At 40.8% G+C, this 24,090-nt stretch overlaps 1 protein-coding gene and 1 long non-coding RNA gene across 6 annotated transcripts in view; one reads left to right on the top strand and one right to left on the bottom strand.

Annotated features, from left to right (window-relative positions):
* Nucleotides 1-23,515, top strand: part of LOC310884559 — a 30,729-nt gene extending 7,214 nt beyond the window's left edge. The window contains exon 2 of the long non-coding RNA XR_014574278.1: nt 406-23,515. This is a non-coding gene — a long non-coding RNA (uncharacterized lncRNA). The remainder of the gene's footprint in view (nt 1-405) is intronic.
* Nucleotides 1-24,090, bottom strand: part of AUTS2 (activator of transcription and developmental regulator AUTS2) — a 761,980-nt gene that overhangs the window by 311,651 nt on the left and 426,239 nt on the right. The gene's annotated exons all lie outside the window — the stretch shown is intronic.

The raw sequence follows: 24,090 nt of genomic DNA, 5'->3' as shown, positions 1-24,090 counted from the left end.
TGCAAGCACGCGGCAGTAGTAAGAGCATAAATAGAAGCTTCAGGAGACCCTTCTTGGGACGAAGATTTTATCAGATATTGTAGTTGGAGGAAGAGTCAACAATCCCACTCAACTAATTCTACAAAGAGACTGGAAGTGAAAAAGTACATGGGCTGATTAATAGCCCACTATAGCCCCAAGAAAATCACGGTAAGGAGTCCCTGGGGTCTGAGGTTCACCACTATGAAACAAACATCTCAGAAGAGAACCCACAAGAACTGAAGTGACCAGGGAGCACACAGAGTGGCATTCATAAGAAGCAATCTCCACTAAGAAGCAACTGCTGATGTGTTCAGTGGTGGAAAAGCAACACACACGGTGCTCGGGGGATATGTTAGAGACTGCTGCTCTCTATTTCTATTTCAGACTTCTGGTCAAGACAACCATATTGGTGTGTTCTTGGAGGGCTCATTTAAACGCCTACGCATATCTCACCAAGCATACCACCAACCAACCCGGCAGTTCTACTACGGACATGCAATCAAGTAATGCCAGGTAGGTGGCCAAGAGTCAGCCTATACGGAAGACTTAATTTGCACTAGTTTGCAAGAAGTTAGACTGAGTTAATTCATGATGCTAATCCAGAATAACTTTCACCCACTTCATGAGTGAACTTTCACCCACAGCATTCAGCTGAAGTACTAGCACTGTTTTTCTTTCCGGTGATAAGAATACTTCACAGAGATCTAGCAGTACCTGGGTAATCGATAGAACAAGCTGAAATATTGCAAATGTTAACTCTTCAACAACAACAGAACTTAGACTGTGAATAGCAAGAATTAAATTAGTGAAAAACTTGTAAAATTCTTTGGACATGGTTTTGAATGGTTTGTGTAATTGAAATTTTATTTGATGAACAAAACCTAAACTGCATAAAATGACAGAAAGACATAATCTACAAACTAGGTATTGATATGTCCCATTTTCACAAGACTGCACAGGGACCTTAAACAACATGAGCTCTACTGCTTGCTGGCAGAAACCATGGTAAACTTTGACTCAGTTTGCAAAATCTTTGGTGTACTTTAGATGATGTAAAATTTCCGTATTTTACTTTCATGCAAAATAAATATTGGTGACTGTGCTCTTTGTTTGTAGAGAGATGTAGATAACAAGTTTGGATTATTTATAATGGTATAAGATGTTTGACCTTGCTGAGCACCCATCACTGACTGAGTGACTGAAAAGCCTGGCAGATAATTGAGCATGGGTTTGTTGTATACTGTTGTTTTGTCCCACCTGCAGCTTTACCAGACCTCCCAGCTGTATTTGTCATAGGCAAGGGCAAGAATTTCCACATATATTTCAACATTTGCCTCCTGATTACAGTGTAACAAACTGGACTCACTTAAGTGGCCTATAGCTCCAGCACGGCAGAGGAAGTTCATGGTGTGTTTCTTACCCATTTCCCCAGACAATTCCTTCTAACAAAATTCTGTTATCTTCCAACCATCTCTTCCTACTGTCTCTCTTATTTCCTGGGTTCAGACTTCATTTGTTCACTGCTTTCAAGATCTGATGCAGGAGTACAAGAATACACACACACACCCCCGAACAGTTTCTCCGAGGTAAGTGAACACGCACTGGATTTACGCAAACCGGAACTCCTCTAAGTGGCACAATATTGAAACCTTTCTGCTCTGCTATTAACTGCATTGTTCCCCCTCCCTTGCGTTCCCTCTTCCAAAATGCCTCAGACTACAATAAAGGGTCTCAAACGTTTGTTTATTCCTGAGGGCTGCCTGCATGCATTTATTCCCCTCAGCACCGCAGGTCATTACCCTTTGTGACACTGACAGTATCAGCAGGTTGATGTTTAATAGAAGCTGCCGATTAGTATCCAAGATACCAGTTAACAAGACAGTTTCTTTTAATGGCTTGTATTGATGAATGAATTAATGAAATTCCACAACGTCTTTATGTGCAGGGAGTACTTGTGTGACACCCTTGGGCAGCACACAAACCAACCCCACTGATGTTTGTGTTTGGGCTGCCAGCAGGCTACAAGGGTGCCCCTCAATCCAGAGAGCGGCGATGGAAACACCTGGGAAGATCCACAGGCGGTGACTTCAGCGCTGCTGTACAGGCCTGCCGTCACCATGTACGGCCCAGCCTGCACGCTTAGGAAAGCTGGAAGAACAAAATTCCAGCAGCTGGTCCAAGTGCCATGCGGGACAGGACCACCCAAAGTACTGGCACTAGGGGAGCTCTCTAACTTGGACTGACACTTTAAATTTTCAGTGGTCAACCCACTTCTTTAAGCATCTAAAGAGATGCATAGTGAGATGAACACACTGAGACAAGTTTGCTCTAACTTTAATTGGAAGACCATTAATATCGAGTGCTCAATTTTATTTGCTATCAAGTAAGGCTTCTGCTTTTTAAGGGTACTTGAACTTTTCTAGGAGTGTCAGAACCATCACGCTATTAGAACCTGAAGTAAATACTACCAGTGTTAGCAGTATTGTTGCCTCTTGAAGCCAGATTTGCTAAGTAGGAAACAGATTTGCATAGATATCCACTTTGCATTGAAAACAAAAGGTAAAGGTATACAATTGTGTAGCATCAAGATTTGGGGCACAGTACCAGCTACTGCAGTGCTGACATCACCTCGGGCATGCTGAGACATCTTTCTTAAGGACCAACATTTTGGTTTGCAAAAATTAGCAACTGAATGAAACAACTATCTCCTGGGCAACTGGAGGTGCCACCAGGGAGCCAGACCCCAACCAGCGCTTTCCAGTGACACCTAGAAAACTCAGCTGAGATGCCCCACGGGTTCAGAGACAGGGCACAGGAGCCAGCTGTCCTAACCTGATTTTGGCTGGGACAGTTGAGGGCCAACACTTCGTGTGTATGCAAGAATCATATGATTTATCTTTCCACCACTACATAAATTCCATTTCCTTTACCAAACATGGAAATTATGACTCCCATCATCCCGCACTCATGGTACGAAGGAGTTCCAAGTTCGAGATCACAGAGCAAGCTCTGAGCAGGACGATCCATCGGGATGGCACCACGCGCTGTCCTGCTGCAACAGGCTTTGGTGCTGGAAGGCACAGGCTGCCCAGTGTGTCGCCCCAGCTAAGGCAGAGCTGCCCCAGCACTGCTTCCAACGCTGAAATCAGCTTGCAGGGGGCACGTGCAGGGCTATTTGCATGGTGTCCCTATGCACCATGCAAGCAAAGCCTACAACAGCAACAACTAAGAGGATGCGCCACAATCACAGGACATACATCCCCAAACTATCAAGCCACTGTCTGCCACTTTCTGTCTTCGAAAAGAGAGAAAACAGTAAAACCTTACTGACTGAAGGCTTCCATTCACTATTTGGGAACAGTTCCTTATGACGCCATCAGACATTTGTGTAATTTATCACAAGTTCATGAGATCAGTTAACTCCTGAATGGCCATCTAAATTAACATAGCTTGCCTAGCTGTGTACAACTGAGGAATTTGAGACTTGACACTTGTAAGCAAGAGAACAGAGTCTGCACTGGTTAAGAAGTGGCAGTTACCTGTGAATGCCAAGGGGGAGGGAAGCAGTATAGTGAAAAAAAAAATATCTTTCTATTTTATTTGAGCCCAAGCATTTTGCTGTCTTTCTTAAGAAGCCAAGTAGCAGTGCAGAACATAATACTCCATGTATCAGCCCTTTAGCAGAAAGATGGAGAATAGATTTGCATTCAGCTAACTGATCAAATGTTAAGAATTTAATTGCCTTAATAGTTTAATTTTATTTTTCTCTAATCTAATTAAAGAGAAGTGTGTGGGGGGAACCAATTGGTGGGGAGGGGAATGCCTTCATGTCTGCAATATAGAAAACCTTCCGTTCCCTACGTTGCTTTAGCACAGTCAGTGCTGGATGTCAACAGATTACTGTTTCCTGCTAATTATCCCACTTTTTTACTGGACTGTTCTTAAAAACTTTCCGTAAAGGCTTTAATAGCAGGCATTCATTTCTGCTACAGATAAGGTGCGTTTAGCTTCTTATATGTAGTAATTTAATAGGAACCCAGATCTAATTTAATAGATCCTTTATGTCTCTGTCAAAGACTGTTAACATTGATTGGTGCAATGTCTTATAGAAGTCAGTAAATACATTAATCTCTTGAGAGCTTGCGACAACAATTCTGTTAACAGCATGAACAATACAGATGGACAAACCATTATTGAATAAATGAAGAACTGAACCAAAAACCTGCAGCAAACCAAGTCGGAACAACGCTGGAAATCAGAGCATCACTGGTATTCGCTGGATCACTGAATACCACTAAATCTGGACCAGGTCTACTGAAGTTTTAGAAGGAACAGGCTGAATTAGTTAATATATGCTAACCCATTTTATTAAAGTTCAATTTAAAAGCAGGACAAGTTTTTAACTCAGCCAGGTAGCATATGCTAAACACAATACTTTTTTCTAGACATAATATCCAAAGAGTGCTATCATTACTTGCTAGCACTGTATCTGTAAGTCCAACCATAGGGAAAGATTCAGGAGTTTACATAACCAAACCTCCAACCCTTTGGGGACTTGCCAACCACAAATGGGAAACAGAATGGTCAGCGGGCCACAGAAAATGTGTCTGAACCCCTTTATCTATCTACAACATTTTTCTTGATTCATTCCACTGTCACCATTATTACTGTCTCCTGTGGCACATATATAATGGTGAAACTAATTTCCTTTGGTTAACAGCCAGTGGTTTTCTAGGAGTCCAGCCTGCAAAGGAATGGATGTGTGCTAGATGCAGACTAAGAGAGACCCATCCTAGCTATGAAAGCTGGCCAACAAAACCAGATAGGAAACTTCTTCATGTCACTCATAGGACACACCAGATGTATTTGCTGTTTATTCATTTTTCTGTCTGCCTGTACTTCCTACATTTCACTTTCCGTACGTAGTGGTTTGGGAAGCCGTGCCTGGGACTTCACTCCTGCTGGATGCTGAACATCCACAACTCCAACTGCCTTGAAAGGCTGACCAAGTGTCCAACTCCTTGCCTGAAGTGCTCAACAACTGCCACAGTAGATTTTTCCTACGAGCAACTGCTCATCATTGGTCCATTAACAAAGAGAAGATTTATGTAAATATTAGTGACTGATCCAAAGGCATTCTGTGCAGCATATCATTTTCTCCTTTTTATTTCAAAGCCAGCCTATAACAGAGGTTGGGTAGGAAGCAAAAGGAAAGTATCATGGCAGGAATATCAGTGTATTTTGGATGCAAAGCAGAAGCTTATCTGTTTTACTACTGCAGCACCAGAGAAAATCAATTTTGACACAGAACTGCCACTTTACAAGCAAATAACTATACTTTCCAATAACCTAATCTGTGCAAAGCCTACTGAAAATTCCCTAAAGAACCAGTAGTTAAAACCTCCATTAAATCAAAGGGTTTAATATGGGAAGGGAAGAGAGGATGCAGTTTGACTTGGGAATGTAATGGACTCAGTGGGGAAATAAATATGTTGTTTTATGTGTACAGTTACAGAATTTGAGAACACAGCATTCATTTCAAAGGGAATTCTCTTGCTGTGCAACTTATTCCTAAACAGATGTGATTTTTGCTTATTCAAAAACATTTAGGTAACAATTACAGCATAATAAATTATAATTGCCATCATCTTCCAGCTATGCTATGACTTCTATGCAAACACAAAGAAAATAAAATTACATAGATCTGTAAATCCTCTTTTCAGGTAGCTTAGAGCACTGACAAAACACTTCTTTATTTTACTTAGAATGAACAATATTTTTAAATCTTTATCATAAAAATGAAAAGGCTGTATCTGTTGAGTAGTCCGGCAGACTGATATGGTCTATTTTACACAACTGTTGCTTAAAGAGGGCCTAATTCTAAGCAAGTTAATTATCTTCTAGAAGCCTATATTTTACTCTTATGTTTTATATTAGGAGTCTCTTTAAAGAAGTTTCCAAGCTGACATTTTAATTAAGTAGGGCATGACCACTGTTCAGACACTGAAGAAGGAAAAAATAGCTAGAAATTGAAAAACAGGATTTTCATTACTGTATATTATAGATCTCATGTGAACCCAACAGTTTGTATGAATGTAAATCATTGTACAACATTTCAGACAGCTGTAACTTAGAGGTGGAATTGTACAAGGTAACTCAAAAATAATCCCCGTGAAGACAGAAACTCTTCATTAAACTTAATAGAGCTTTACTAAACTTTCATGGTAGTATATTGCTGATTTCCTCCTCATTTACTTCTGTAGCATTAGAAACCAAGCTCAGTGTTTTATACTGTAAAACTCTGCGTGTCAGGATCTGACATTTATTGTCTACAGTGTCTCCTGATCTGACAGTTCAGAATCTAAACCTGAATTCTGTTTAGCAGTATGCAATGTTAATCTTTTACTTGCTGCAAATTTTAAAAAATGTTCCTATGAGAGTGTCTAAGTCCACATAGGGCTGACAGGGCTTCTTTCCTGTCCTCCTCGGGTTATAGACCAAGGCATTCTAAACCAAGAGACATGGGCATGCTACAGCAGGTGCCAAAGGTAGAAAATCAGTATATCTAGGAGGGACATTTGAAGAAGTGAAAAATTTGCTGCAGCATAACAAAAGACCATGACGCCAACAAGAGGTCACCATGAAGAGACTTGAGGTGCTGCTTTACAAAACCTGAAGCAAAAGTGAAGGTTTTACCAGCAAGGAGAACTTGGTTTGGTGTGAGCCATTCAAAAATCAAAGCACATAAATTTCTGATGAGATACAAGCCATAAGGTTCTGGAGAAATGCCAGTAGGTCCAAATGGGATGCGAAGACTTCAGATTTTTCATGAGAGGTCAAAGAGTGCTCCAGAGCGCTGGGAGACAGGCAGGTAAGTATTCAGGTTTGCTACCTTAGCTCACTTTGTAATCTCTTTTGCATGCTCTCTCCCCTAAGTAGCAAGGTGGTTCGGGATCCTGGGAAAAGCTTATCTGTGCCTGTGCTGTGCTTGTTGTGTGTACCACAAGAGATACACTAGAAAGTAAAAAAAAAACAACCTCAAGCCTTGAGTGGGTTTCTCAGAAACATCCAAGAGGACTTGGGGAAAGCTGACAGAAAAACACACACTGCAAAACGTAACTGCTGCAAAGACAGATCTACATGTGGAATATGTTTCTACAAACCCAAAGCCAATAACCAACTCCGACCTAGCCTCTGCAAGGGAAAGCAGCATGGGATGGAGGGTCCCAAACTCTTAAAACATCCTGCCAGATGTCTGGCCAGGGGAGCATAACCAGACCCCTTCCAGTAAGACTTGATTAGACAAATTACGGTATGTAAGAACTAACGGAACACTTCAACCAAAAAGAAACCTAACAAAGACAAACACAAAGCATATTTTCATCCACTATTATGACCTGACAATAGCTCTTTCAACAAAAGGAGATACTGAAGTTGCCATTTCAATGACTAGTACGGTGTTCTTTTTTTCTGTAAGATCCCACCACCGTATAGAAGCAATTACCCACTGAAGTTACCCAGGCAGGGTCTTGGCAAACATCGACTACAGCCTTCGAGTGTGTTAAAAGGACACTAACTGTTAAAGCAGGAGTGAATCTGAAGTCACTACAGCTACCGAGTGTCCAAAGAGCCTCTGTTTGCTGGGTGGCTGCGCAGAACTCACATCCTTTCTTGCTCTGACTGTAAGCTCTTCGGTCAGGATGAGGCACACATTCTGAGGCCTGCACTTGTTAAGAGGCACTGACAGCAGGAAGCAGTGAAAACAGACCGGGTAAAGAGAATCTGAACGGTCTCACAAACCAGGTTTGCTCCAAGGACTGTACAATTTTTCACTGCAAGATGAGTTCAGTTACTTCATCTGCCCACTACCTTTATTTTCACTCTCCTTTCTTTTATTTCATTATTTAACAGTGGTCGGAAAAGATCAGTGCAGGCCTAACTGTATTTATGCTTTGTTTCTGCCTCCTATTTATACTATATTGCAGTATTATGATTTTTCTGGAGCCAACAGGGAATTTTCTGATAAAACAGTTTTTTTGGTTTTTTTTTGGCCAGGAAATAATAACTCTCCAAGATAAATTTTTTTCACGGAAGTGTCAGATTCAGCAGAATTTCACTGAAATACATTTTAAGGCCCAGGAACAGATTTCTGGTGGTAACTTCGGAGAGCTACAGAACCATCCCCAAGCCTAGTGGCTGGTGCACTCACTTTAAGGACCCCAAATCCAGTTCCAAGGCTACCTGTATCTCCCAAAGGGCAGAGAAAAGCACCACCTTTTGAGTCAACCTTTCTGGATGCTGATTCTGAAGACACATTTCTAAAGTTCTCATTGGATTTAAGCCCAGCCTGGAACAGGAACATTCACAAAGCCTTGACAATTGTTGAGAGACAGAAAGAACATTACCCACTCATCTCATCTCTGTTCCTTTTTTAAATAGCATAACCCCTTCAGAAGACCAACCGTACTCTAAGCATTACTAGGAAAAAGGTTTTCATTTCCATGCTTGTGTTACAACGAGATACACTTCAGCAAGAAGTTAAAAATCATCGCTTGTCCTCCAGCATCACACTTCTTGGTGACACTCTCACATTGAAACAAGGAAGCAGCCCCAGAGACTTAAACTGAGAGTACAGACAGGCTGCTGAACAGTTAATGTGCTTACTATATACATCTTTTCACCTACTGCTAATAGAATTGACCTTAGGCTCTTTTCAGACCTCACTAAAGCGTTACAGCAGTTACGTTAGAAATCAATTATAAAATGCAACTTCTATTCATTACTATTTATCAAACTTTTGTAACTGATAACAATTTGAAAGTCTAATTCTCAAAAAAAAAAAAAAAGAGAATGTAGGATCTGTATTTGTTTAATTAAGAATAGTTTTCAAGGACAGACTAGTAGGGTATTTTGTTCCTTTTAAAATAATAATGGGATTTTAAAAGTTGTTTTAAACATTTCTTTCTCTAGCATTGAAGGGATGCAAGCGCCTCCATAAGTCAGAATGCAACTGATGTCTACACCATGTGGTATGGAGAAACGCCAGAGTTTTCAAATTTTTTTATGGAAAACACATAAACAATTCAAAGACTGAGAAAAGGTCAGCAGAATCACAGGACTTGGGTTCTCCCTGGTGAAAGACAGTTTTTACCATTTTGAGAAAGGAACCCAAGCTTCATCAGTGACAGGCACCCAGGATGCCAGACGGTCTGTGTAGGACTGGACTGCTTTGTGAATCATTTTCATGATAGAAAGCCAGGATCCGTTCATGCTCCCATGCCATCGCATCCAGGAAACTACATATAAAAGAGGTTTCATGCCTTACCTATCTTTTTCATGGAAGGCTTTCTTTAATTTGACCTAAAAAAGACCTTAAGTTGCTGAGTTCTTTCTTGAAGAAGACAACCTTATACTTATACCCCAAGGCACTATTTCAGGGAACTTCAGGAAGGAATTTTAAGGCTGCAGAAGGGATGCAGTCAAGCTAAGCGGTATTCAATTAGCCTGAGTTTTAGATACAAATGCTGTTTTTCTCAGAGAAAGCAGCAGGCAAAAGAGGAAGGAACTACCATCACTGACAAAATCCAGCTGTACCCTATCAGCAGCAAAGGTTTCCCTTTCCACCTAATCTTTCATCACTTCTTTTGTTTCCTTTAGAAAAATATTTATTCTTAACAAGATGCCTGGGTTGCATTTAACTTTCTACGGAGTAAAATGAAAATCAAGTTCACACTCTACTTAAATATTTCAAGGCAAAGAGAAGGAAGATGGTAAAATCAAACAAACAAAAAAGTCTTTGAAAAACACTTATTTTTCTTAAGACCTTGGGGAAAGAGTTGACCTTACAGGAGTCACAGAGTGAAAGAAAACATTTTATCAACTGGGCCACCTGGCACTCCGTCTAATGCTTTCAAAAAACCAATAGGGCAGAATGACTGTCAGAAATTCATTTAAACAGTCTGTTAATTTTGATCCTCTACAAAAGGTTAGCAACCAATGCATTTAAAAGGCACAGGATTTAATGGGTCTGCTCCATTTTAGAGCTACAGCAGAAGAATCCATTTTCAGGGTTAGAGAAGTGGCAAATGGTCTCAAAAAGGTGGGTTAAAGCGTGACAACTGACCTGGAAACTAAATGATGCGTAAAAAAATCCCAGAGAAATCGGATAATCTAGAACTTCTGAAATTTCTTCAAATCCCAAGGACTTTTGGGCACAGCTGTAATACTAGTGAAAGACAACAGCATATTCAGATGGTCTCATCTTCTCTGATGTACAAATACATTTAGGAACCTCAAACTGGCACAGAGTAGGACGCAGCAAGGTCAAAGACAGGCACCTCCCAGTCAATGATCAGATGGCTACAGAAAACTTCTTCATCACCTCTTCAACTACCTTCATACTTTAGCGTTGTTAGATAGCAGAAACTCCTGGTGTGGCAACTACAGGAAGCGGTTCCGCAGAACACCACATTTAAGGAAGCACTGGATGCATTTTTTTGTTTGTTCTTCTGATACAAGTTAGAAATCACATCAGGAATCAACGCAACACCAGGAGACTATCAGAAACCATAGTAATAATCTCTTGACTTGGAAAGACCAACTTTTTTTACTTCAGTCTAAGATGGGGCTCTGGCATTAAGGAGTTTAATGCTGCCCTGCATTTGGAGTTTGCCTTACAACCTCTTTCCTTGTAACGTATGTCCCTCATTTTGTTCATCTCTTCCATTTTCTGACGCGTCAGCATCCTGCTTTAGATCTTTAGTAGATTGAAAGGTGTGCCCTGCGGGTTACACTCTCTCTAAATCATCCGTGATGTATTACGCTTGGCTTAAACGACTGAGTCTCATTTGCACAATTGCCCTATTAATTTACTCATCATTGATTTACACCACTTTTGTTGGAAATCCTCCACCAGACCTCTATTTTCCATGCACTCTCAAAAGCTCCGTTCCAGTCTTTTTCTCCCCTATCACCCTCCCTGTCTCATTTCTCTTCCATTTGTCTTCATTCATCTACCTCTTATCTTCTTCCTCCCTTTCCCTCCCACTGTTCTGTCTTCCTTCTGTTTCTTCTCGATTCTCCTCCAGTTCCCCCCTCCCTGCAAGTCTACCTCCTTGCTTCAGAGCAGCTAATAAATCTACTTGGAAAGGCCAGAAAACCCAGAAGATACAGGTGTAAAGGTAAAGGAACGTAAATAAATCAAGATTCCTCGTGAAGAGGAGCACCAGCTGTGACTTCATTTTGGAGCATTCAGAGACTGATGGGTGACTATCATTACCTTGGTTACAGTACTTGACTATGTCCTTGCATCTTTTTGTCTTCCCAAGAGGAGCTCAGTCTTTTAGTCCAGATCTTAGGTGTAGTTTTCAGCCTAATATATCACATGCCCCTGGCCTGGTGCCCTGACTGCCAGTTTGACTACCAAAGCAAACACTTCTATCTTTGCTGTCTTTCTCGAGGTAGCCAACAAAATGCTTGGATTTGATAGCACGTATAGAAATGTACATGTATACATTTTAAAAAACAGACAAATGTAACCAAATACTAGAGGAATTTTTAACCTTCTTGCCTGCAGGCTTTGTGTAAATTTGAACAAACACAATTATTTCTAAGCTTAAAGACTCACTCAATGTTTCCTTCATTCAAAATTTCAACAGAAAAAAAAGGGGCCAAAGTACAGAGAGTTAGACTAAGAGGACTACAAAGATTTACATATTCTCATCAGATAAATAAATAACCTATCCTTAATGCCACGTTCAACGGGACAAAGACAATAAGAAGAAGAGAGAAAAGAAAGGGAAAGGTTAAAATACCAGAACCCCCATAAAGCAGTATGCACACATAAGAAAATGAGCTTCTCACTCTTGGAAGTCAGCCACAATTGAAGAAAGACTCAAAAAGTCCTTAAAATGCCTGGCCATGCCCTTCCAGCAGAGGCTCAGAGGGAGTGCAGCATAGACCTGTGAAGTCTGAGTCTTGCTGATGAAGTATCACCTGACACGCATCTCTGAGAGCCCAGAGGCTGGTGAAAACCAGGCACATGACAGAGCATTAAAGCCTGGTTTGATTCTTGGTAGAGACACAACACTCACTTTAAGAGCATTGCTTATATTTGCAACAAATATGAAAGAGCAACGGTTACCTGTCTGTCAGATTGTCTGCTTGAAAGAAAAAAATCCTTCTCCCTCTACAAAAGAAGACTAAACGACCAAGTTGACAACATTCTCCACCTCCTAAACCCAAATTAATGGCTATGCTGTGCAACTACAAGCTGGACAAGTCCGCAAACTTTCACCGCTTAGTTATTATCTGAAAAATAGCACGTAACTACAAAGTAATTACAGACTTCTAGAGATAATATGCTGCAATAATACAGTATGTGAAGTTATCCATTTTATTCTCAACCTAATTTCCATGTAGTTTGCAATTTTAAGATTTAATAATGTAGTTGAGAAAATACAAATTGCTTGTATTACCACATATTTACATTGAACTGTACATAACATGTAATTACAGAGTCAACGGTTACTATGGAATTACAGTTTCTGTACAGTTCCTTGTGTCCTCCTATGTAAAGTGACAAAAGAATATTTCAGCATAGTGAAGAACAACCTGTAGCGATATGAAAGAAGAATGAAACTCCTACATCCACACAGCACAAGGGCAACATACGCAAAAATCTCAATGCAGAAGCACCCACTATCAACTTTCTTTGGTCCCCAAAGTCCTACAAAAGACCACTCTGCAGTTTCTGATTAATGTTATAGACCTCCACTGAAAGGGTTTTTATATTGCTGTACCTGAACTGCTGTCCAAGAAATTGACTGATTTTGATTGACTCATCCCAACCTGCACTCTTCTTGAAAAATTAAGATGGCAGCTTGCCAGTTCCTTTAGAAGGACAGGGCTTATTTCTTGTTTTCTTTACCACTTCCAAAAACACACACACAAGACTTACATATGGATGGCTCATCTCTGATGTCTGAAGGTTTGAAGTTTGAAGGTTAGAACTAATCTTAGCTTCGGCATTTTGTTCTAAATTCAGAACACAATTACTTTACAAGAAAATAAGCATTACTAAGTGATTAGGAAAACAGAACATTGAGCTGTGAGAACATCCCAAGAAAAAAAGGTATTGTATAAAATAAACAGAATAGAACGCTGATCACTACGTACTGTAAAACAGAGTGACAGTACACTAAGCATATACAGCAGACTGTCAAAGCAGTTAAGATTATACAGGTTTAGAAGACAAGAAACCAAGTTCTTATTTCTGATTTTGCCCTAACTGTGCCGTACGACCTTGGTAAGGCATTTCTCATTTGCTGGTATTAAGGATCTGAAGGAGGTTCTTGAAATCCAGGCCATCTGTCTTGTGCCATGTCAAAAAATGTCAGGCTAATGCATGCTATTAGAAAATGTTTCCTCCACGTTAACATCCCGCATTACCAGATTTCACCAGTTCATTTGGCTTACTGTATAAACAGGCCTGCAAACTTCTTCCTGGACCTTGCTGAGATTATTTTGGGATGCCGAGCACCACCAGAGTGCTGGGCATTCCAGCTGTAATGATTTCCACTTCCCCAGGAATGGAGCACTGTGTTTGCTAGTGACCCTGAAATCACCCTCAACAAACATGACAGTAACAAAGAAAGACAGAACACATTACAGCTCAAATATTAACATAGTCATTGTGTTTTGTGAAGGACACTAACAGAAAAGCATGCCTGTACCTGTCTACAGAGATTAAACCTACATATTAAATAAGCTCCAAAAGACACCTCTCTTTTTGTCATCCAGGTAAAAAATTATTAGGACACTTACGTAAGCTTTTGACTAGGATCCACTCTAGAAGAGAACCTATGCAAAGAAATACCTTATCAGTAGAGGATTCCCCTTCAGGATGCACTAATTTGCAAATGTGCTTTGGGTACAGAAAGATTGAGCTTCTTCCTGTCCAAACTCCAAACTGATCCTGATAATTATTATGCCAGTACCCCCAGAAATTATCAACTAATTATTATTAGTGTATTCTAAAATAAGCACTTACGTCTGCTTGTAAGGGCAAGGACCATCCACCAGTGCTCGATGTCTTAATACACTGGAACATACTTTATATCAAGCGTAAATGAACAAAGATATTCTAAACAAAAACGTAAATTAAAATGACCTCCCTTGCTCTTGATCAGCACAACAGAACAAACACTTCCCAAGCAGCCATGATGTAAAAAGACAGTTGGATTGAATAAACCCTCTGTTAGGCTTAAAGGATACCATGAAAATGAATCTGGATTTCTCCTAATGTTCAATGTATTTGATGGAGTGACTTGGTTGTTACCTGCAGAGACTATTTTTCTTCATTTTCCTATGTAACACCTAAAACAGTGGGGTTCCCCTTTCAGTTTCATCTTATTGGCACTGTACAGCATGTCTAAACAGTAGATATTTTTAGTAAAAGCTCCTTACTGCTGTTAAACAATCTGTGGTACATAGTGCCTTCCTGGATCTTCCACAGAGATGGATCTTACCTACAGACTACTGAAAGTTAAACATACCTTTTGAATGCAGTAAAATAAATGGAAAACAACACCAACTATACCCTTTCATTGAAGTTCCTAGACAATTCTTATAAGTTCCTCTTTCTCAGTCGATTTTTTTTTTCTTTGCCAAACTTCGAACCATTTGGGCTGAAATTTTCTATGCCAGGTGTCTGCCTCAGGCTGAGTAGAATGTGATCATGTAATTAAAGGCTGTATCATAATGCATACACAGAAGGGGGCAAATTAAGGTTGAACAGGCAAACTTAATTCTCACATTTCTTAACTTTCACAGGCTTGACTTTGCAACCCTAATAATGTTCTTCTAATGTAGTTTTTGTCTGCAATATTAATCCAGAGCTATATTAATTTATAGACATATCCCACAGAGGACTGGACGTCTCAATGGATTGGTAATAGGATGCACAGCCTTTCACCTCCAGGTCATTGGTTTAAATACAGCCTAGGGGTGAGGTGATGAGAAATTATTACTGCTGGCCAGCTGTTTGGTGGCTTATATGAAATGAACTGGTGGATCTGGATGTCTACAGACTGGTGCACCTACCTTGTACAAATCACCACTGCTTCTGATGCCACCCATATCTGTACCAGAGTGATGGGCTGTCCAAGCTGTAGCCTTAACAGCCTCGGATTTAAGTGGATGATGCACCTACAGTGGTTGAGGGTACTCAACCAAATGTGATTCCAGATGGTTTCCCCATTGGAAATCCTCCCGGAGGAAGAGCTGATATGGTAATACTCACTCTCTCCACAAAGACCCAGTATGGACAGCTGAAATACCACAATGTAGCAGAGCACAAAAGCACATGAATAATTACACTGACTTAGCAGTGCTATTCATGTACATAGCATCAGAATATTAAGTGCAGTTTCCAATGAGGATGGAAAAAAAAGCAATGTCACAAATTGAGCAATATCTGTGCTTCCATTAAATGAAGAACGTCCCGAAAATTTGCTCAATGTTACTTCTTGTAAGAAAAACGAGTAAGGCCAACATACGAAAATTTAATTTAGCCTGCTTGGTGCTGGGAAACATGAAGCATTCATATCACTGCCAAGCAGTATCTTGCCAAAATAGGGACGGTCATGCCTGAAGGAGGAAAGCTGAACTGCTTCCTCTGCCTCCTGAGGCCATGCTGGAGGGAGCAGAGAGAGCTTTACGCAACACCAAGACCTCACAGAAGACATTTGTCGAAGGAGCTACTGTGGAACCAAGCTTTACCACAATGTGAACCATAATCCTTACAAACTGCACAGCCCCCTCCAAAGCTCTCCAATGAGGGAAATTTTGCCACTTGAGCAACTAAGGCCTTGCTTTTGGGAGCAGGAAGAAGTGTTCTGCATCTGCTCTCAGGGTAGGAGCAGAGCCCGAAAAGAAAGCACAAGGCTAGTGACAATAGCAAGTTACAGAAAAAAAAGAAAGAGACAAGAAAAAATACTGAGAGGATTAGGTAGAAGGTCAACATCTTTGCTCCAGAGCAAGAAGCAACCTCAGCCTTGGTCCTTCCTCTGGACTCACACTAATTTAAAGCTTGAAAATACACACAGAACCAGTGTCCTTCAAAACTTCTTTTACAGTCATCCCTTTAGCATATTCCACCCCCTCCAGTCACAAGCCCTGCAAGCCCACGAGCTTCAACCCACCGGTTGCCTTCTCCGGCGGTCTGACAACAGCATCACTCCTTCCCGCGGTGCTGACACTGGTACCGAAACCAGATAACCCACGCTGCAGTGCCACAAAACATACTTTCATCCCAACGAGAGTTTTTAAAATATTATAAATCACTTAGCTTTGTTTTGCTTTCCATTTGTTGCATTCATGTTCCTTTTGAGAAGGACGCATTAATAAATACTGTGCCCTGATAATCTAAATGGTTTCAATCACGTAATTTTCTGTATTCAGCACTCATACGCCTCCCTTACTACAGTACATAAATGATATAAACTTCTCATCAATAACATAAAAAATTCATACTCTGTCTACAATGCAGCTGCTATCACAGGTTTATGTCAACAATCGTCCTGATTTTTAATAGCATGAATGTTTAAAGAGGTAGCAATTCCTGTAAAATATCTGCAGGGATATTTAGAGCCGACATATGCCAAAACAATCCTGTTCTTATACTGGAGACATTGTTGCTCAGCAGGAAAACAATGTTTATCCTCACAAATGTTTACCCTGCTTTAGTCATTAAAATGTTCCAAATGGATGGCAAGGAAGAGGAGCGGGTGATGATGTTCCTTACCTCACGGTTGCCCCTCTGCGCAGCGAGCGCCAACTCATGCATATTGCAGCTGAGCTCTCTTGTGCTGTGCACCTTGAAGCCTGCCTCACAAAATTATTTGCCATCTGATTTTATAAGGGTCGGGTTCGCTCTGTGCTATCAACAGATATAAAACCAGTTAACTTGCAAATGCTTTTGTGCTTAGTAATTCTAATGAGTAGTCTGTTCTTTAATTTTCTCGTTATCATTAAAAAAAATTAGTCTTCAGTTTTGTGGGGATCCTACCCTACAAAAATACAAACCTCCTCTTGTAATTTTTTCTACTTGCTGCCAACTGTATAGGGCTTTAAGCTATATAAAAAAAATAACAAAATAAGAATAAAAAAAAGGAAAGAAAAAGCTTTGCATACAGGCAGCATAAAATATTTATTTTTAATCTAGGCAGGATATCTTTACCTGCTGTGCAGCCACAGCTTCTGTTTAAGGCTTGCTTTATCATCTGTGTGTCAAGTTGCAACCATTTCTCTCATGATCTTTCATTCCAGCTTTAAAAAGCCTCCTACTAGAGCCCAGCTGACATGTGCCTTCTATCTCCCACTTGGAATTTTCCTTATGCCTTTCCCCGCCTCACCCGAAAACCCACAACCTGGAAGTTCCTCACTTGAACAGATGGTTTATAAAAATCTGGGACATGCTCACATGATTGAAAATAGGACTCCCATAAGCAACATCCCCTGTAACAATTACATGAACAATTGGTCAGAATGGTGACCCAGAAACCGCCCCTCCTGCAGCCTCCGTCCAGCATTCCCAGCCTGGTAGCGGAGATCTGATCTCATGCAGCCATGGACTGATGCAGCCACATCTGTGAGCGCATCGCCACTGGTTTCAGCATGGTTCAGCACAGATCCAGGTCCTACAGGAGGCCAACGTACTACTTAACAAGCATCTCCTGATTAAGACAATTTTTAAGGTCAAAATTAAAAATATTAAAAATATAAAAACAACTCTATGCTTCCTATTTTATTACTACATGACAAACACTCATTTTTTCCAGGTTCCTCCCACAAATAAACTACCAGAGCCTGCTGTTGTCGCCCAGACGGAGAAGGGACACATATATCTAACTGACAAACACTGAATATTCACAGCTCTGTTCAAGGACAACAAAGCAGTACGTTCCCGTGATCTATAAAACAGGACTTTCAAGTCAAATGAGTGTAGTGAGAAATTTTGGTTTAGAACAAATAAATTTCCTGTCCCAAAGCAGAAGCAAAGTCAGAAAAGAGAATTGTGCAAGATCTGTCAGCTGAGTGTACTCTCACTGAACTGTGGTTCAGAAGTACGTGGTATCTTTGTGTATGTGGACAGAGCAGGAGGGAGGCATCTGATGGGCAGGATGTAGGAACGAGGCTGGAGAAGCTCAGAGCTGGGTGGGAGGTGTTACATTTGGGGATATTACAGGAAGGAGAGATGAGAGCAGTGAGGCCATACCTGCAATGCTGGCGATGAATCTCCAGGACCGCGGGAATGACGGGGCTGGGCAGCTCTGGAAGCCTGGCCACAGCTGGGTATGGATGGGGCACATGGGGCTGTGCCTGGAGGTTTCTCAGGGAGCTAAGAAGGCATCTGACAGAAACTCAGTGGAGGCTTCAGATGGATCGGACTATCAGAGCGTAACCACCACAAAAGTAACAACCTCACATTTGAAGACCAGACTGGCCCAATAAAAAATAATGTTTCTTTTTAATATGCTCCATGCCAGAAGATCACTTGGTCTGTCTCTAGAAAGGCAGCAGGACGTGCCCTGTTGAAGTGCGAGTGACAAAGCAGTCCTACAAGTCCTTGCTCCCGTGCCATTTGCTGTGGTGCTGCTGGGGAAGGCATTTCCCCTCTTGCTGTTCCTGAGCTAGCCAGAAGCCTGGTCCATGGGTGTCCTGTTTACAGGTGGGATGTGGGGCCCGGTGATCCAACTTTTATTCTCCCCAGTGCAGACTTGTGCCAAAAAATACTGAGAACATGGAAATTTCTTGTTTCTGAAACTACCCTTGCTTCTGAATACAGGTGCCACAGCCTGTTCTTTCTTACTAAAACTGCAGTTGGATTGTATCAAAGGTAAATATCAAGTAGAGAGTCAACATCTAAATTATCAACAACCGAGCTGCCTCAGTAGCCACCGAACACTGACATCTCACAATTATTTTAAAACACTTTCATGACCTTACAAAACAGGGAGTTAGAAGGAACACAGCACCATCTTAACAAGCTAAATTTCCTGTCACACAGAGGCTTGATTCCTGTCAGTGCAACACTCATTTTAGTCTGATTAAGTCACTGTGATGAACTTCAGAGTTTAGACTGCCCTTGAGCCTCACATCTATCTGATCTTTAATTCTACTACCCGCTCATTTCTTGCTAAGCACACAATTCTGAGTCCCACTGGAACAGCCTCATTCAGGCTCTGCATCAATATGTTCAGTGCTGAATTCATTTCTGCAGGGAGCCCAGTAAATCTGAACTTTCCAAAATCATTTGGCCCCCATTACTAGTAAGCACTGCTCTTAAATAGGTTGTAACTCCAGCTAATAGGCTCCATAATCATAGCTGAATTGAACAAAAGGGTCCAGTATGGGCTGCCATCAGTCATTTTTATTCCCAATCAAATGCACTGCATAGAAAGGAACTTTTTTTATACTTCTGGATGCTGAAACTAAGAAATTCATTTTACCTGAATGTAGTTTTTTTCTTAATAAAAAGCAAGACAAAAGGCTTCCAAGGGCATCCAGAAGGTCCAGTGCAGCAATGATGCAAGAGCTGGAACTGGTAACCTTTTCACCTTGCAAAATGGCAACAAGCCAGAATATAAGGAGACAGGAAAAATATTAAGATGCAAAGAAAAGCCCACATAATGAAAAATTCCAATGCTAAGAGACACATCTTCTGCTATTCAAAGAGAACTGATTGTAACTAAACCAAATGTAAAGGCGTTAACGATAGAACTGCTTACATCTTGATCACATTTCCATGAAGACAAGCCTTGTGATATTGTTTCATCTAGAGAAAAAAAATAGAAGCCACTATCTAAATCTTATCATCAAAATTGATAGTGTTTACTTAAAGCTTATTCCAGCTTTGCAGACTTCAACAGATATTGAAGTCTCCAATAAATCTATTTCAACGTTTTTTTACAACTCTCTTCTTTCTCAGCATACACTCTGGCCTCCCTGATCTATATCAGTGGACAGAAGACCAGATTTTGTTTATGAATATCTAGAAGTTTCATTGCTGTCTGCTGCATAAGCCTGGTATAAAAATGAATAGCAAGTAACTAAAGCAGAAAAGGAACTTGATTTATTCTCTCCTCTGCGAGGCAGCACAACCAGTCCTAGCTGGCACCTTGCTTTTCCTGTATGAGGCAGCCTGCCACAGAAGGTAATGGAAGGGAGCTCCTTGCATGCACTGGAGCACTCACCTGCTGCATGGACTGATGCTGCCGTCACCTCGTGGACCTGCTTCTCGCCTTTGCAGAGACTGCAACTTCTCCACCATTGCTCCAAGCTCTCATCAACAGTCAGACTCAGAGACCCTTAGGTAATGCTTTTGCGACCAGACACCGAGGGCTGGTTCCTACCTGATGTCAACCACTGTGGCCATACTTTGAAATTTTGTACTCTTAGCAGTACTCCTTACTACTTTGGGTGAGTGTGGATTAATAAACAGGCCCAGGGACGTGTCCAGGTTTCCAGATACGTCCAGAACATATCCTATTGTTCTACCCAAGTGTTGGATCTCAGGGGAAAGAAAAATTGGGCAACTGGTAGCAATAAAGTAGAGAAAGAGGAAATTAGACACATACGGATGTCAGAATCACTGACTGCACATAGCATGGAGCACTGTTTCAGATGTTTTGTGAAAGGACATGAAGTATCTATACTGAGGGTATACATCCATATATTTCATCATGACAAAAAACACACAGCCCCCTGAGAAATTTTTGATGCTTCAACAGGCCTGCAATTGAAAGAGCTGCTGGGAGCTGTATGGCATTATGGTAACCCTCAGTTGAGATTGTAAAGAGGTAGAAGATCAAATCCTCAAAACTAGCTTAAAAAAAGTTAAAAAAGATGAAGTTCTACCAAATGATTTAAATAGTCAGCATTTCCTCAGCCACAAAACCATCACACAAATGAAGAGTCGTGATACTGACACTATATTCACTGGTTTAGCCAGAGTCAGGATTCGGCAGAAATCAGAATAGCTGCAACTGATAGAAAGCGGCACAAGACACGAGGCCTAATCAGCTATGGAAAACTGCCCCAGGAAGACTGATAAACATTTTAAGTCAGTTGCACAATGGAAAGAAATCACCACTGATACTCTCTCCAGCTGTTCAGATGGTTCAAGACATTTTTAAATCACACATTTACATGAAAATAATAAGATTTTGAAACCTTCACAGCCTACTGTCATTTGTCCTACCCACCACACACACTAGAAAATATTATGATCTGCTCCTTTCTATAGCTTGTGGAAATACCTTTCTCCCATCTTTCTTTCCTAAAACACAATCCCCTACATTAAAAAATCCCATGTTTCTCATCTTCCTTCCTAGGAGGTAGCACCGCATCTACTACCCAACAGCCAGAGACCAGATGCAAGGTAGAGAACAGTTCATGGTAGTTCATCATCTTTTTTTTTTTTTTTTTTAACTAGGTAAAAGGTTGGAGTGTATGATCTTACAAGGTCTTTTCCAACCTGAATGATTCCATGATCCTCTCTGCCTGGCACATGGTCCTTGAAGCAGGCACCGTGGCACAACTCATCAGCAAGGGAAAAGGGCTTGCTGAACCCTGTTCCCACCGCATGGCTCGCGTGTGTGGCAAGGCCACATCTCTGTGATGCGAATGCAGAAGCAGGTTATTATGCCATACATATAAAAAGTATACGGTATATTTTATACCACATATTGGTATAAAAGTAGCCAGGGACATTGGTTGGTCAGCAGGGGCAACAAAGACAGCATGGCTACCAGTGAAGCTGAAGGTACAGTCATGACTCGTGGTTGCACAGACCCTTGTATAGATGTAACTAATGCTGTTAGTCTCCTGCACTGATAAATACTAAAATATACCCCAAATTATTATTATTATTTTTAAGCCACAATAAAGGAAAGAGAGAAAGGTACATTGATACAATTCAACTCAATTATTTTTGAACAATATGTGATGGATTTGCAGTCTGCCATTGCATAAAAGACAGGCTCATTTCCTACAAATGCCCACAAAGAGAAATGATAGAGCTCAGCAATATAGCATGGCATATTCCATTAGGAATTAAATCTCTCCTCTCTGATAGTCCCATCCACATGCTTATTGGACAGTCTGCTGCTTTCATCTACATTATTGTTATTAATTTATGAATGGGACTAGAATTACAGAAGATGAGTCTAAGGTGAGGCTGCATTATAATAATAAATGAAAGAATGGCTCCTGTTTACTTTCAAAATATTTCATAGCTAAAATGCTTACTGCATTTTTAACTGTGACATACTTCCTTTTGCCGGTTTTGGTTTTGAAGTAATGATATAAAATTCATTTCATCTCTTTTTCAAGCCTGACTCTTTCATACATAACATCAGGCTTGTCATATCTGAGGAATTATTAAAATAAGACGAAGCCTGCTGTATCTGAGCAGAAAAGCTTCTTTGAGCTGGCGTCCTCAGGAGAGAAGCAAGCTCAATCTCATTAGTTGGTGCTGAGAAGGCGTCCTAGTCACTAGGTTCAAGGTGATGAAAGATTAGGGCGTTTGGCCTCGGCTCATTTTGTATGCAGCTCACATCACTCCCTGCCCGTGAACACGAAATTACATTGAACCTGGGGAGTCTAACTCCATTAATTTTAAATGGAAGATTAATTTAACAATATGCGGCAGATATTTGTTACAAACCTATCATGTAAAAGTGACGGTTAGCAATAAATTGTGGTGACTCACACTGGCCGGTGGCCCTGGCTCAAATAAATCAGAAGGCATTTACACATAATTGCTGTTTTTAAAGACAGGGATATGGGAGATATGTTTCTTTGATGAAAGATTGGGTAACTCCATTCAAGGAAACAGCAGCCAGCGTTAAAGCTACAGTGTTTATTTTGAAGGAGATGTTTGGTCTAAGGGCTTGCAGGACTGTAAAGTACAGTTATCATCTCTCTTTTCCCTGTCTATAAGAACAATGCAGAAATACTTTACATGAGATGAGCATAAGATGTGTGGTTTAGGAGCATGCACTGCTCTGCACACAGCACATGTGGGCTGTCACCTGGGACTATGGAGAAAACATGGAGGCTACGCTTAAACAAAGGTTAAGTGTGGTCCAATATTTTTCAGTCAACATTTTGACTTGTGAACAACATACAGCATTGATAGGTAGCCCTTCTCCTGCCCCTGCTCCTCTTCTTGCATTGACTGTGCAAGTATAATCAGGTACAAAATTTCATCATTGAAAAATATCATTCTCATCAGAGAAGGGAAATTGCGAACTCCGCTGAGAAACAGGGCAAGGGAATAAAATTAAAAGAATTTGATATTTTTTCTCTTCTTCATTCAGAAGTAGTGGACCATTCTGCTTCTCAGATACTTTGCTGATAACCACTGCTAGAACAGGGCCTGTCCACAGGTTAAAAAAAAAAACAAAACACAAAAAAGACTAAAAAACAAATTATCTTGAAAGCTAATGCAAGAGAACAAAATTGGCTCCCTCAGGAACCAGAATTATCCCCTACCTCTTTCCTCCCAGTCTAAGTAAAAGGAGCACTCTCTTGACATGACTCCTCTAAATACTCAGCAGCAGCAGCAAATACTGTGTGGGAATGTGCGTGTGCATGTTTATTTATTTAAAGCAAGAAGCTATACTGCACACGTTTTTCTTTCTGAACAGAAGATGAGAGAATAAACTAGACATTACACCTAGTAGATGTCAGTCGCAGGGTTTAACACGCTGCCGGGAGGTGTTCAGACATGTTGCAGGGGAGGGCATCATACGGACAAAGAACAAATCATTCCATCTACGAGGAGCTTCTGCAATCTGTAGTAGTCAGAGACACGATGGCATGGCTGAACAGAAAAAGAGCCCCTGTATTAACTCCTCAAGTACTGAATTATCTAGGACACTGCAGACTGGGTACGCCCAGAAACACATACGTATATTAGCACCGTCTCCCCTTGCTACTCCTGCTATCAGCACCATACCAGACGTGCACAATGGAAGGGGTGGCAGGACTGTATCCACTCTC

This window comes from Anser anser (genome assembly GCF_964211835.1).
Source record: "Anser anser genome assembly, chromosome: 20".
NCBI classification, from domain to species: domain Eukaryota; kingdom Metazoa; phylum Chordata; class Aves; order Anseriformes; family Anatidae; genus Anser; species Anser anser.
This window is presented reverse-complemented; position numbering and strand designations above follow the sequence as displayed.